This window comes from Palaemon carinicauda, chromosome 4 (genome assembly GCF_036898095.1).
Source record: "Palaemon carinicauda isolate YSFRI2023 chromosome 4, ASM3689809v2, whole genome shotgun sequence".
Lineage (NCBI taxonomy): Eukaryota > Metazoa > Arthropoda > Malacostraca > Decapoda > Palaemonidae > Palaemon > Palaemon carinicauda.
Window position 1 is genome coordinate 164517708 of NC_090728.1, and position 12663 is coordinate 164530370.

At 48.2% G+C, this 12663-nt stretch overlaps 1 protein-coding gene across 1 annotated transcript in view; it reads left to right on the forward strand.

Moving 5' to 3' along the window:
- The window catches only part of LOC137640146 (putative leucine-rich repeat-containing protein DDB_G0290503), a 172163-nt gene that overhangs the window by 39663 nt on the left and 119837 nt on the right, over positions 1–12663 (forward strand).

Below are 12663 nucleotides of genomic sequence, written 5' to 3' on the forward strand. Positions count from 1 at the left end.
AACGAAAAAGTATACACGTTTAGAAGTAAATCATGTTAAAATTACCAACATGTGATATGAAATTGTTCAATTAAAATTATTTCATGTTTGATAAGTTACCTTGCTGCACCAGATTAAACAGGAAAGTAATTTCTCCCTCATCATTTCCCTAAGGTTGTAAATCATAATTTTCAATATTAAACTTACCCGATGATCATATAGCTGTCAGCTCTGCTGCCCGACAGAAAAAACCTACGGGCGGAATACGCCAGCGATCGCTATACAGGTGTGGGTGTACATCAATAGCGCCATCTGTCAAGTAGGTACTCAAGTACTCGATGTCAACATAGAACCAATTTTCTCTCTGTCGTGCCACTGGCAAGACCTACTAAATACGCCGTCCCTAACTGGATTTGTTTTCACAACGATTTGGTGAAGTACACTATTCCAGTTTTGAGCTTTCGCTATGCAGGGGTTTTTTCTTCATTTCAAAACTTGAACTCTTTTTGGATAGATTTAATTATGGTGACGAAGAGAGTATGGACTCTCTTTCACTTTTAAATGGCCGACCCTTCCCTTAGACGGAAGTGTGTTTAGGTTTTTGGTAATTTTGCTTAACACGTTATAGATCTATTTATTTTATATCTCTCCGCCTTTATAGGCCTCTTCGATTAACTTTCCAATTATTATAAACTTATAAAAAATAAATTTTTATGTTTGTTTATATACGACCTTTCCTAATAGTAGGCGGTCCTAACTTGGAACCAAAGTTAATTAACATTGAACCCGTTATATCGTATTTAACCTTTAAAGAATTTAATACTTTTTTAATTTTAATGTTTTCAATATTAATCTTACCCGATGATCATGTAGCTGTCAACTCCGTTGCCCGACAGAAATCTACGGTCGGGATACGCCAGCGATCGCTATCCAGGTGGGGGTGTACACAACAGCGCCATCTGTGAGTAGGTACTCAAGTACTTCTTGTCAACAAGAACTCAATTTTTCCTCTGTCGTGCCGCCAGCAAGACCTACTTGGATACGCTGTTGATTCTGGAGTTGTTGTTCACGATTTGGTGATGTATTTACTCTAGAGTTTAGCCTTCGCTATTCAGGAAGCTTTATCATTAGCTTAGCAAGCTTTTGGAATTAATTTGGATTAATTGTTAACGAACTTTGCTAGATTTTGGAATTCCCCCTTGACTACTTCTAAATTCAAGATGTCTGACCAGTCTCAAGTCCCTAAATACAGGCAGTGTAGTGTTAGGACTTGTGCTAGGCGTCTTCCGAAGGCCTCTTTAGATCCTCACACCGTTTGTTTCAATTGTAGGGGTAAAACCTGTCAATTGGAAGATCGATGTGGGGAATGTGCTGGGCTTTCGGAATTCGATTTTAACGAATTCCTCAAAAATGCACGTAGGTTAGAGAAGGAGAGAATCAGGAGGAGTTCTTCTCGCTCTGTGGATTTTTCCTCTCCCCATGCCCCTCAACTTTTCCTTCCCCTGTGGTGGTGACTCCCAAACCTGCTACTAGTGCTCAGCCATCCATGGCGGATATGTTGCGTGCCATTCAGGCTCTAGGTGACCGAGTGGAGTCATTGGCTAATGACCGTAATCAGCTCTTGGCAGATGTCAGAGAGCTGAAAGCGAAAAGTGCAGTGGGAAGTGTTAGTGCTAGTGATGTGAAAAGTGTCAGTGTCAGTGTTGCGCATGAGGGTACATCTGTGCGTGCCAGTCGTCCTCCCAGTCCGGGACCTCTTGCAAGCTCCCAAGCCCAGGGGAGAAGCAATGTCGAAGGACCAAAGGGTTCGGCAGGCCTTGATCGGCGCACGGATGTATCCTCAGTGGTTGTGGACGTATCTGTTCAAGATCGTCCCATCCACAAACAGACGAATGAGCCCTTACATTCCTCGTCTGTGGAAGAAGTTTCCAGGAGGAAACGATGGACCAAGGTCTCACGACCGCTCAAACGTAAGGTCCCTTCCGAGCGAGTCCAACGGCCCAGGTGTAGCCACTGGGTCAGTTCGGACTCGCTGCAGTCATCTGATGACTGCACACCTCCCAAGAGAGGTAGAGTGGTTCCACAACAGGCCTCTGCTCCGTCTGTTGTTGCTCCAACCACGGTAGACCCTAAGTGGTCCATGCTGCAGACTATGCAGTCTCAGCTTGCGGCATTCATGCAGGAGTATCATGCTGAGAAGGTTAACACTGCACCTGTTAACCTACAACCCGCCGAGGTTGTGTGCTCAGCAGATACTGCGGCTGCCTGCTCCCACACTCCACCTGTGAGAGCTCCACCACCGATGCGCAGTCCTCCCTGCCAGACGCATGTTCTTGCTGCTGTAGAGCTGCCGGGTTCCAGCACTATGCAGCTTTCTCCGCAACCCATGCGGCATGCGCCGCATACCATACAGCATGCTCCGCATACCATACAGCATGCTCCGCAACCCACCGCAGCCCCACCCACGCACCAGCACTCTGCTTTTGTTGTTGCCAGCTCGCAGACAGACCAGCAGCGGCATGATGTTGGATCCGCAGCTACGCATGCACCCGTTCTGCCGGATTCAGCCGTTCAGCTTTCTGCTCTGCCTTTGCCACTTCCTACTCAGCTTTCGGATGATGGAGTATCGGATGACGAAGCTGCGCACTTGGATGAGCCACACTCTGACTTTGAAGGGCCCAAGTCTACGCCTCCCTCCTTAGACTTTCGTAAAGTCCTTGCCTTGTTCAGGGACTTGTATCCTGAGCAGTTTGTGTCTGCAACCCCTCGCTCTCCTCCCTCCGAGTTTGCTCTGGGCATGCAGTCTGCTGCGCCTGCTTTCACCAAGCTTGTTCTCGCACGATCTTCTAAGAGAGCTTTGAGGGTTATGGGAGAGTGGTTGCATTCCAAGAAGCAACTGGGAAAGACTGCATTCATCTTTCCGCCTACCAAGCTTGCTTCCAAGTCGAGCGTCTGGTATGCCACGGGAGAGGAACCCGGCTTGGGAGTACCTGCCTCTGCCCAGGGCAACTTCTCAAGTCTGGTTGACTCTCCCCGCAGGTTGGCTATGAGACGATCGAAGATCTGCTGGTCCTTTTCCGATATGGATCATCTGTTGAAGGGAGTCTTTCGTGCCTTCTAGATCTTCAACTTCCTCGATTGGTGTTTGGGAGCCTTAAGCAGGAAGACTTCCCCTTCAGATAGGGACTCTGCCATGCTGATCATGTCCAGCATGGACAAAGCCATCCAGGATGGGTCTGGTGAACTTGCGGCTTCGTACGTTTCGGGAGTGCTCAAGAAGAGAGAACATCTTTGCTCCTTCTTATCGGCTGGTATCACTCCTTGCCAGAAGTCAGAGTTGTTGTTTGCTCCTCTCTCCAAGTGTCTGTTTCCGGAGGAGCTGATTAAGGGGATGGCTGCCTCTCTTATCCAGAAGGATACCCATGATCTGATGGCATCTTCTGCACGTAAGGCTAAAACCTTACCTTCCGTGCCTAGACCCTTCCGCCCTGCAGCAGTGGACACTCCTGCAACTCGGTTCATCCCGCCCTTTCGTGGCAGAACCTCCAGCAGAGGAGGTACCCGTGCCGACAGTCACCGTGGCAAATCCAAGAAGGGTTCCAAGTCCGCAAAAGGCAAGTTCTGACTTTCTTCCTCTCCAGACAGCAGTGGGAGCCAGACTCAAGACCTTCTGGCAAGCTTGGGAGAGCAGAGGTGCAGACGCTCAGTCTGTGAAGTGGCTAAGGGAGGGATACAGAATTCCGTTCTGCCGCAGTCCCCCTCTAGCTACATCTCCCATCAACCTCTCTCCCAACTACAAGGAGAAGGACAAGAGGCTAGCGTTGCAACAAGAGGTGTCGCTCTTGCTACAAAAGGAAGCGGTAGTCATAGTCCGGGACCATCAATCCCGGGCTTCTACAACCGTCTCTTCCTGGTAGCGAAGAAGACAGGAGGTTGGAGACCGGTGCTGGACGTCAGTGCTCTCAATGCTTTTGTCACCAAGCAGACGTTCACGATGGAGACGACGAAGTCGGTCCTAGCAGCGGTCAGGCAGGAGGACTGGATGGTCTCGTTAGACCTGAAAGACGCGTACTTTCACGTCCCCATCCATCCAGACTCCCAACCTTTCCTAAGGTTCGTCTTTGGAAAGGTTGTGTACCAGTTCCAAGCCCTGTGCTTTGGCCTAAGCACGGCACCTCTTGTGTTTACCAGACTGATGAGGAATATTGCGAAATTCCTTCACTTGGCAGACATCAGAGCCTCCCTCTATTTAGACGACTGGCTTTTAAGAGCTCCCACAAGTCGTCGCTGTCTGGAGAATCTCAGATGGACTATGGATCTGACCAAGGAACTGGGCCTCCTGGTCAATATAGAGAAGTCCCAGCTCATCCCATCCCAGACCATTGTCTATCTGGGTATGGAGATTCAGAGTCGAGCTTTTCGGGCTTTTCCGTCGGCCCCAAGGATCAATCAAGCCCTAGAATGCATCCAGAGCATGCTGAGAAGGAACCGATGTTCAGTCAGGCAGTGGATGAGTCTAACAGGGACACTTTCATCGCTGGCCCTGTTCATCGAGTTAGGGAGACTCCACCTCCGCCCCCTTCAGTATCATCTAGCTGCTCACTGGATAAAGGACATGACGCTAGAGACGGTCTCAGTTCCTGTTTCCGAAGAGATGAGGTCTACTCTAACGTGGTGGAAGAACAGCATTCTTCTCAAGGAAGGCCTACCATTGGCTGTTCAGACCCCCGACCACCGTCTCTTCTCGGACGCATCGGACACGGGCTGGGGTGCGACACTGGACGGACAGGAATGCTCGGGCACATGGAATCAGGAGCAAAGGACACTTCACATCAATTGCAAGGAGTTGTTGGCGGTTAATCTGGCCTTGATAAACTTCAAGTCCCTCCAGCTAAACAAGGTGGTGGAGGTGAACTCCGACAACACCACAGCCTTGGCTTACATCTCCAAGCAGGGAGGGACTCATTCGAGGAAGTTGTTCGAGATCGCAAGGGACCTCCTCATTTGGTCAAAAGATCGAAAGCTTTCGCTGGTAACGAGGTTCATTCAGGGCGATATGAATGTCATGGCAGATCGCCTCAGCCGGAAGGGTCATGTCATCCCCACAGAGTGGACCCTTCACAAGAATGTTTGCAGCAGACTATGGGCCCTGTGGGGTCAGCCAACCATAGATCTATTCGCTACCTCGATGACCAAGAGGCTCCCGATGTATTGTTCTCCGATTCCAGACCCAGCAGCAGTTCACGTGGATGCCTTTCTGCTGGATTGGTCCCATCTCGACCTGTATGCGTTCCCGCCGTTCAAGATTGTCAACAGGGTACTCCAGAAGTTTGCCTCTCACAAAGGGACACGGCTGACGTTGGTTGCTCCCCTCTGGCCCGCGAGAGAATGGTTCACCGAGGTACTGCAATGGCTAGTCGACGTTCCCAGGACTCTTCCTCTAAGAGTGGACCTTCTGCGTCAACCTCACGTAAAGAAGGTACACCAAAACCTCCACGCTCTTCGTCTGACTGCCTTCAGACTATCGAAAGACTCTCAAGAGCTAGAGGCTTTTCGAAGGAGGCAGCCAAAGCGATTGCCAGAGCAAGGAGGACATCCACTCTCAGAGTCTATCAGTCTAAATGGGAAGTCTTCCGAAGCTGGTGCAAGGCCAATGCAGTTTCCTCAACCAGTACCACTGTAACCCAGATTGCTGACTTCCTGTTACATCTAAGGAACGTAAGATCCCTATCAGCTCCTACGATCAAGGGTTACAGAAGTATGTTGGCAGCGGTATTCCGCCACAGAGGCTTGGATCTTTCCACCAACAAAGATCTACAGGACCTCCTTAGGTCTTTTGAGACCTCAAAGGAACGTCGGTTGTCCACTCCAGGCTGGAATCTAGACGTGGTTTTAAGGTTCCTAATGTCATCAAGATTTGAACCGCTCCAATCAGCCTCTTTTAAGGACCTCACATTAAAAACTCTTTTCCTCGTGTGCTTAGCAACAGCTAAAAGAGTAAGTGAGATCCACGCCTTCAGCAGGAACATAGGTTTTACATCTGAAACGGCTACATGTTCCTTGCAGCTCGGTTTTTTGGCTAAAAACGAGCTTCCTTCCCGTCCTTGGCCTAAGTCGTTCGAGATCCCAAGCCTGTCCAACTTGGTGGGGAACGAACTAGAGAGAGTACTTTGCCCAGTTAGAGCTCTTAGGTACTATTTAAGAAGGTCAAAGCCATTACGAGGACAATCAGAAGCTTTATGGTGTGCTATCAAGAAGCCTTCTCTACCAATGTCTAAGAACGCAGTTTCTTACTACATCAGGCTTCTGATTAGAGAAGCACATTCTCATCTGAAGGAAGAAGACCTTGCTTTGCTGAAGGTAAGGACACATGAAGTGAGAGCTGTTGCTACTTCAGTGGCCTTCAAACAGAACCGTTCTCTGCAGAGTGTTATGGATGCAACCTATTGGAGAAGCAAGTCAGTGTTCGCATCATTCTATCTCAAAGATGTCCAGTCTCTTTACGAGAACTGCTACACCCTGGGACCATTCGTAGCAGCGAGTGCAGTAGTAGGTGAGGGCTCAGCCACTACATTCCCATAATCCCATAACCTTTTTAACCTTTCTCTTGAATACTTTTTATTGTTGTTCTTTTGGTTGTACGGTAGGCTAAGAAGCCTTCCGCATCTTGGTTGATTTGGCGGGTGGTCAAATTCTTTCTTGAGAAGCGCCTAGGTTAGAGGTTGTGATGAGGTCCTTTAGTATGGGTTGCAGCCCTTTATACTTCAGCACCTAGGAGTCGTTCAGCATCCTAAGAGGACCGCTAGGCTCAGTAAGGAAGACGTACTTAAAAAAGGCAGAGTAATAGTTCAAGTCGACTTCCTTACCAGGTACTTATTTATTTTATGTTTGTTATTTTGAATAACTGATAAAATGAAATACGGGATACTTAGCTTCTTTGTTAACATGTATGCTGGTCTCCACCCACCACCCTGGGTGTGAATCAGCTACATGATCATCGGGTAAGATTAATATTGAAAAATGTTATTTTCATTAGTAAAATAAATTTTTGAATATACTTACCCGATGATCATGAATTAAAGAACCCGCCCTTCCTCCCCATAGAGAACCAGTGGACCGAGGAGAAAATTGAGTTCTTGTTGACAAGAAGTACTTGAGTACCTACTCACAGATGGCGCTGTTGTGTACACCCCCACCTGGATAGCGATCGCTGGCGTATCCCGACCGTAGATTTCTGTCGGGCAACGGAGTTGACAGCTACATGATCATCGGGTAAGTATATTCAAAAATTTATTTTACTAATGAAAATAACATTTTTATGAAAGAATTTCTTTGATAGTCTCGTACTGTTTTCAAAGATGAACTAACGTTTAGTTTTTTAGTCTACGCAGTTGTTGACGTTCAGAACGTTCAACATGCGCTCTATCGTTACGATAGAGAGAGAGTGTATCACGGTTTCACTTTGCAGTAAGAGTAAACCGATTCTAGCGTTTCGTTCATTCTTTCTTAGCTTAAATGGTTTAAATTCTAAATTAAAGGAACTTTTTATTTGGAAAACCTTTCAGTTTTTTCCTTTAGCAAATAACATGTTTTAACGATATATAATTGGGCCCTTCTCTCAGGTGCAAAATCAAGAGAGAAGAGAGAGAGAGATAGAGACGGAGGGAGAGAGAGGAGAATAAACGTTTCGTTCAAGCGGGTAACGTTGTTCTCGTTTTTTTTTACTCTCCTCCCTAGTCGCTGTAGGGGAAGAAGGTAAAACGTTTCTAGGGTTTTATTCTTGTTCCCAGGCTTTGTGCGGTGAGAGATTGTCAACGTAGTTTATTTGATCTAGTGTTTAGTCTCTTTTCCAGCCACTGAATTCTTTATCTTTATTTATGTTTTTCTGTTGCATTGTAAGACTGTTTTCGCAATTACTACCTTTTAATGAAGGATAGGATTGCGTGTTTCAGGTAGAAATCAGTTAAAGTTTCGATTTCAGTGAAATAAGTGCAAAACAGAAAATCAAAAGTGATAAAGTGATATGCGCAAAGTGTTACAGTGTTGCGTCCGAGGGTTCGTCTGTTCGTGCCAGTCGTTCACCTAGTCCGGGACCTCTTACAAGCTCCCAAGCCCAGGGGAGAAGTAATGTCGAACGACTTATGGGTTCCACAGGCCTTGATCAACGAACAGACGTTTTTCCCTCCGTGGTTTCGGGCGTATCTACCCAAGATCGCCCCACCCACACAAAGACGAGAGAGCCCATTTATTCCTCGTCTGCGGAAGAGGTTTCTCGTAAGAAACCATGGACCACATCTTGCAGCTTTTTAAGTGCAAGTCGGTCCCTTCCGCGCAAGTCCAACGGCCTAGGTGTAGCCACTGGGTCAGTTCGGACTCGCTGCAGTCATCCGACGACTGCACACCTCCCAAGAGAGGCAAGGTGGTACCGCAACTGGCAGTAACTCCGTCTGTTGCCGCACCAGCTGTTTTTGACCCTCAGTCACAACGGACAGTAGCTCCGTCTGTTGCCGTTTTTTGTAGACCCTAAGTGGTCTTTACTGCAGTCTATGCAGACTCAGTTAGCTGCGGTTATGCAGGTGTTTCGTGCGGAGAAGGTTGACACTGCTCCCGTTAGCCTACAACCTGCCACGGTTGTGGGCCCAGCTCACGCTGAGGCTGCCTGGTCCCACACTCCGGCTGCGGAGAGCTCCACCTCCGATGCGCAATCGACCCTGCCAGACGCATGTTAACGTTAGCCGACGTGCGGCTCCCTCCATTAACATGCGTGAGCTACCGCATCAGCAGTGGGAAGGTGGAGTCAAGCTGCCGTGTTTTGACGCGATGCGTTAGTTTCCGCAACCCACGGCAGTCCCCACCACGCACCACCACTCCGCTTTGGTTGTTGCCTGCTCCCACACTCCGACTGCGGAGAAGGTTGACGATGCACCCGTTTGCCTACAACCTGCCACGGTTGTGCGCCCAGCATGGCTGCCTGCTCCCACACTCTTGTTGTGAGAGCTCCTCCACCTATGCGCAGTCGACCCTGCCAGACGCATGCTGACTCCCACAGACACACGGAGCACTCCGTTGCCGTGCATGAGCTACCACAAGCTGCCGTGTTTTGACACGGTGTGTCAGCCTCCACAACCCACTGTGGTTACCGCCACTCGCCCGCAGCAGACTAGTCAGTCAGGAGTTGAGGCTTCCCCACACAGCTTTGGTTGTTGCCAGCTCACAGACTGTCAAGCAGTTACATGACGTTGCCTTCTGGTCTGCTACTAATGCACCAGTGCTGTATGTCCTCACACACCTGTTGTGGTTGACAGTTCAGTTTTTGACAGTTCACAGACTGTCAAGCAGTTACATAACGTTGCCTTCTGGTCTGCTGCTTATGCACCAGTGAGACCCTCACTGAGATGACCTAGCTTTTCTCGGACATGGTTCCTGTAGATGAGAAAGTGCTGTTCTCCCTCCTTCTGATATTCCTTTGAGGACTCTGTCATTTGGAGAGGAGCCTTAAGCTGCTTAGCCTCCTATGGACTTTAATTAAAGCATAACAAGGCTTCCAGGGATGGTAAATGGTTCCGCTTCAGTCGCTAACCCCGTCTGTTGCCACACCTGCTCCCATAGACCCTAATGGGCTTTGTTGCAAGACATGCAGTCCAAGCTTGTGTCCTTGATAGAGGATTTTTTACGGAGAAGAACCTTCTGGCCAACAACCTTCCTACCGATTGGTTGTACGCCCTGTTGACGCTGAGGTATCCTACTCGCGTCCGCCAGTTGAGGTGGTTCCTCCACCGATGCGACCCAGTGTGGGTTGCCAGTCGCACGTTGACGTTAAGCGACTCTCGGAGGTGGTTGTGGACGTTCAGTGTGTCACTAGGAAGACGTTCAACAACCAGCAGAGGTGACTTGTTGTGACGCAGTGCGGCAACCTCAGCAACCCGGTAGGGGGTTGACTGCACAACCCAGACAGTCTAGACAGTTTCGGGTTGACGCTGTACTTCCTCGCGTCCCCATGGTTGACAGTTCACAGACTGTGCAGCAGTACCATGATCTTGTGTCCGGCTCCGTCACGCATCCACCAGTGCGACCGGATTCAGCGAGTCAGACGTTGCCCACTCCGTTGCCGTTTCCTCATCAGTTTCGGATGAGGAACCCTCTGATGAGGACATTGCTGAACAAGACTATCAACCCCCAGCCCTGCTATCCATCCAGAAGATGCTGAAGAAGGAACACTGCCCTGTCAGGCTGTGGATGAGTCTGGTTAGGACACTGTCATCCGTGGTTCAATTTGTGTCACTTGGAAGACTACACCTCCGTCCTCTTCTGTATCATCTAGCTTTCACTGGAAAAGGATAAGACGCTAGAAGCGGTCTCGATCCCGGTTTCCGGAAAGATAAAGTCTGGTCTGACTTGGTGAAAGGACTTTATCAACCTTTGAAAGGGTCTTCCCCTGACTGTTCAGACTCCCAACCACGTTCTCTTCTCGGACGCATCGGACGTAGGTTGGGGTGTGACATTAGGCGGTAGGGAATGCTCGGGATTATGGAACTCGAGTCAAAGGACAATGCATTTCAACTGCAAGAAGCTACTGGCAGTACGTCTGACCTGGAAAAGCTTCAGGTCTCTCCTTCAAGGCAAAGTGGTGGAGGTGAACACGGACAACACCCTGCTTTGACGTACATCTCCAAGCAAGGAGGGACCTACTCTCTGACATGGTACGAGTTCGCAAGAGACCTCCTCACCTGTTCAACAGGTCTAGACTTTTCACTAGTAACGAGGTTCATCCAAGGCAACTTGAATGTCATAGCAGATTGTCTCAGTAGGAAGGGACAAATAATTCCAACATATTGGACCCTCCACAAGGATGTATGCAAGAGACTTTGGGCCACCTGGGGCCAGCCAACCATAGATCTCTTCGCAACCTCGATGACCAAGAGGCTCCCAATACTTTGCTCACCTATCCCGGACCCAGCAGTAGTTCATATAGATGCCTTTCTACTAGATTGGTCACATCTAGATCTATATGCATTCCCTCCGTTCTAGATTGTCAACAAGGTACTGCAGAAGTTCGCCTCTCACGAAGGGACAAAGTTGACGCTAGTTGCTTCCCTCTGGCCCGCGAGAGAATAACTCACCGAGGTACTTCGATGGCTAGTAGACGTTCCCAGAACACTTCCCCTAAGGGTGGACCTGCTACGTCTGCCACGCATAAAGAAGGTACTCCAAGGCCTCCACGCTCTTCGTCTGACTGCCTTCAGACTATCGAAAGACTCTCGAGAACTAGAGGTTTTTCGAAGGAGGCAACCAGAGCGATTGCTAGAGCAAGGAGAACATCCACCCTTGGAGTCTACCAATCGAAGTGGGAAATCTTCCGAAACTGGTGCAAGTCAGTATCCGTATCCTCGACCAGTACCTCTGTAACTCAAATAGCTGACTTCCTCTTATATCTGAGGAAAGAACGATCTCTTTCAGCTCCCACTATCAAGGGTTACAGAAGCATGTTGGCATCAGTCTTCCGTCACAGAGGCTTAGATCTTTCCAACAATAAAGATCTACAGGACCTCCTTAAGTCTTTTGAGACCACGAAGGAGCGTCGTTTGGTTACACCTGGTTGGAATTTAGACGTGGTTCTAAGATTCCTTATGTCAGAGGTTCGAACCGCTTCAATCAGCCTCCCTGAAAGATCTCACCTTTAAGACTCTTTTCCTGATATGCTTAACCACAGCTAAAAGAGTCAGTGAGATTCATGCCTTCAGCAAGAACATCGGATTCTCATCCGAAACGGCTACATGTTCTACAACTTGGTTTTCTAGCCAAACATGAGCTGCCTTCTCGGCTTTGACCAATATCGTTCGATATTCCAAACTTATCGTATGGTTGGAAATGAACTAGAAGAGTATTATGTCCTGTAAGAACTCTTAAGTTCTATTTTAAAAACCTTTACGAGGCCCGTCTGAAGCTTTATGGTGTTCAGTTAAGAATCCATCTTTGCCTATGTCAGAGAATTCTTTATCCTATTTTATCAGACTGTTAATACGAGAAGCTCATTCCCTTCTGAATGAGGAAGACCAAGCTTGGCTGAAGGTAAGGACACACGAAGTTAGAGCTGTCGCAACTTCCGTGGCCTTTAAACAAAATAGATCTCTGCAAAGTATATTCGACGCAACCTATTGGAAAAGCAAATCAGTGTTCGCGTCTTTTATCTTAAGAATGTCCAGTCTCTTTACGAGAACTGCTACACTCTGGGACCATTCGTAGCAACGAGTGCAGTAGTGGTGGGGGCTCCACCACTACAATTCCCTAATTCCAGAACCTTTTTAATCTTTCTCTTGAAATATTTTTGGGTTGTCCGGAAGGCTAAGAAGCCTTTCGCATCCTACTTGATTTGGCGGGTGGTCAAAGTCATTTCTTGAGAAGCGCCTAGATTAGAGGTTTTGATGAGGACCTTTAGTATGGGTTGCAACCCTTCATACTTCAGCTCCTAGGAGTCGCTCAGCATCCTATGAGGATCGCGAGGCTCAGTAAGGAAGACGTACTTAAAAAGGCAGAGTAATTGTTCAAGTCGTCTTCCTTACCAGGTACTTATTTATTTTATGCTTGTTATTTTGAATAACTGCTAAAATGAAATACGGAATACTTAGCTCATAATAATGTCAACATGTAACGCTGGTCTCTACCCACCCCCCTGGGTGTGAATCA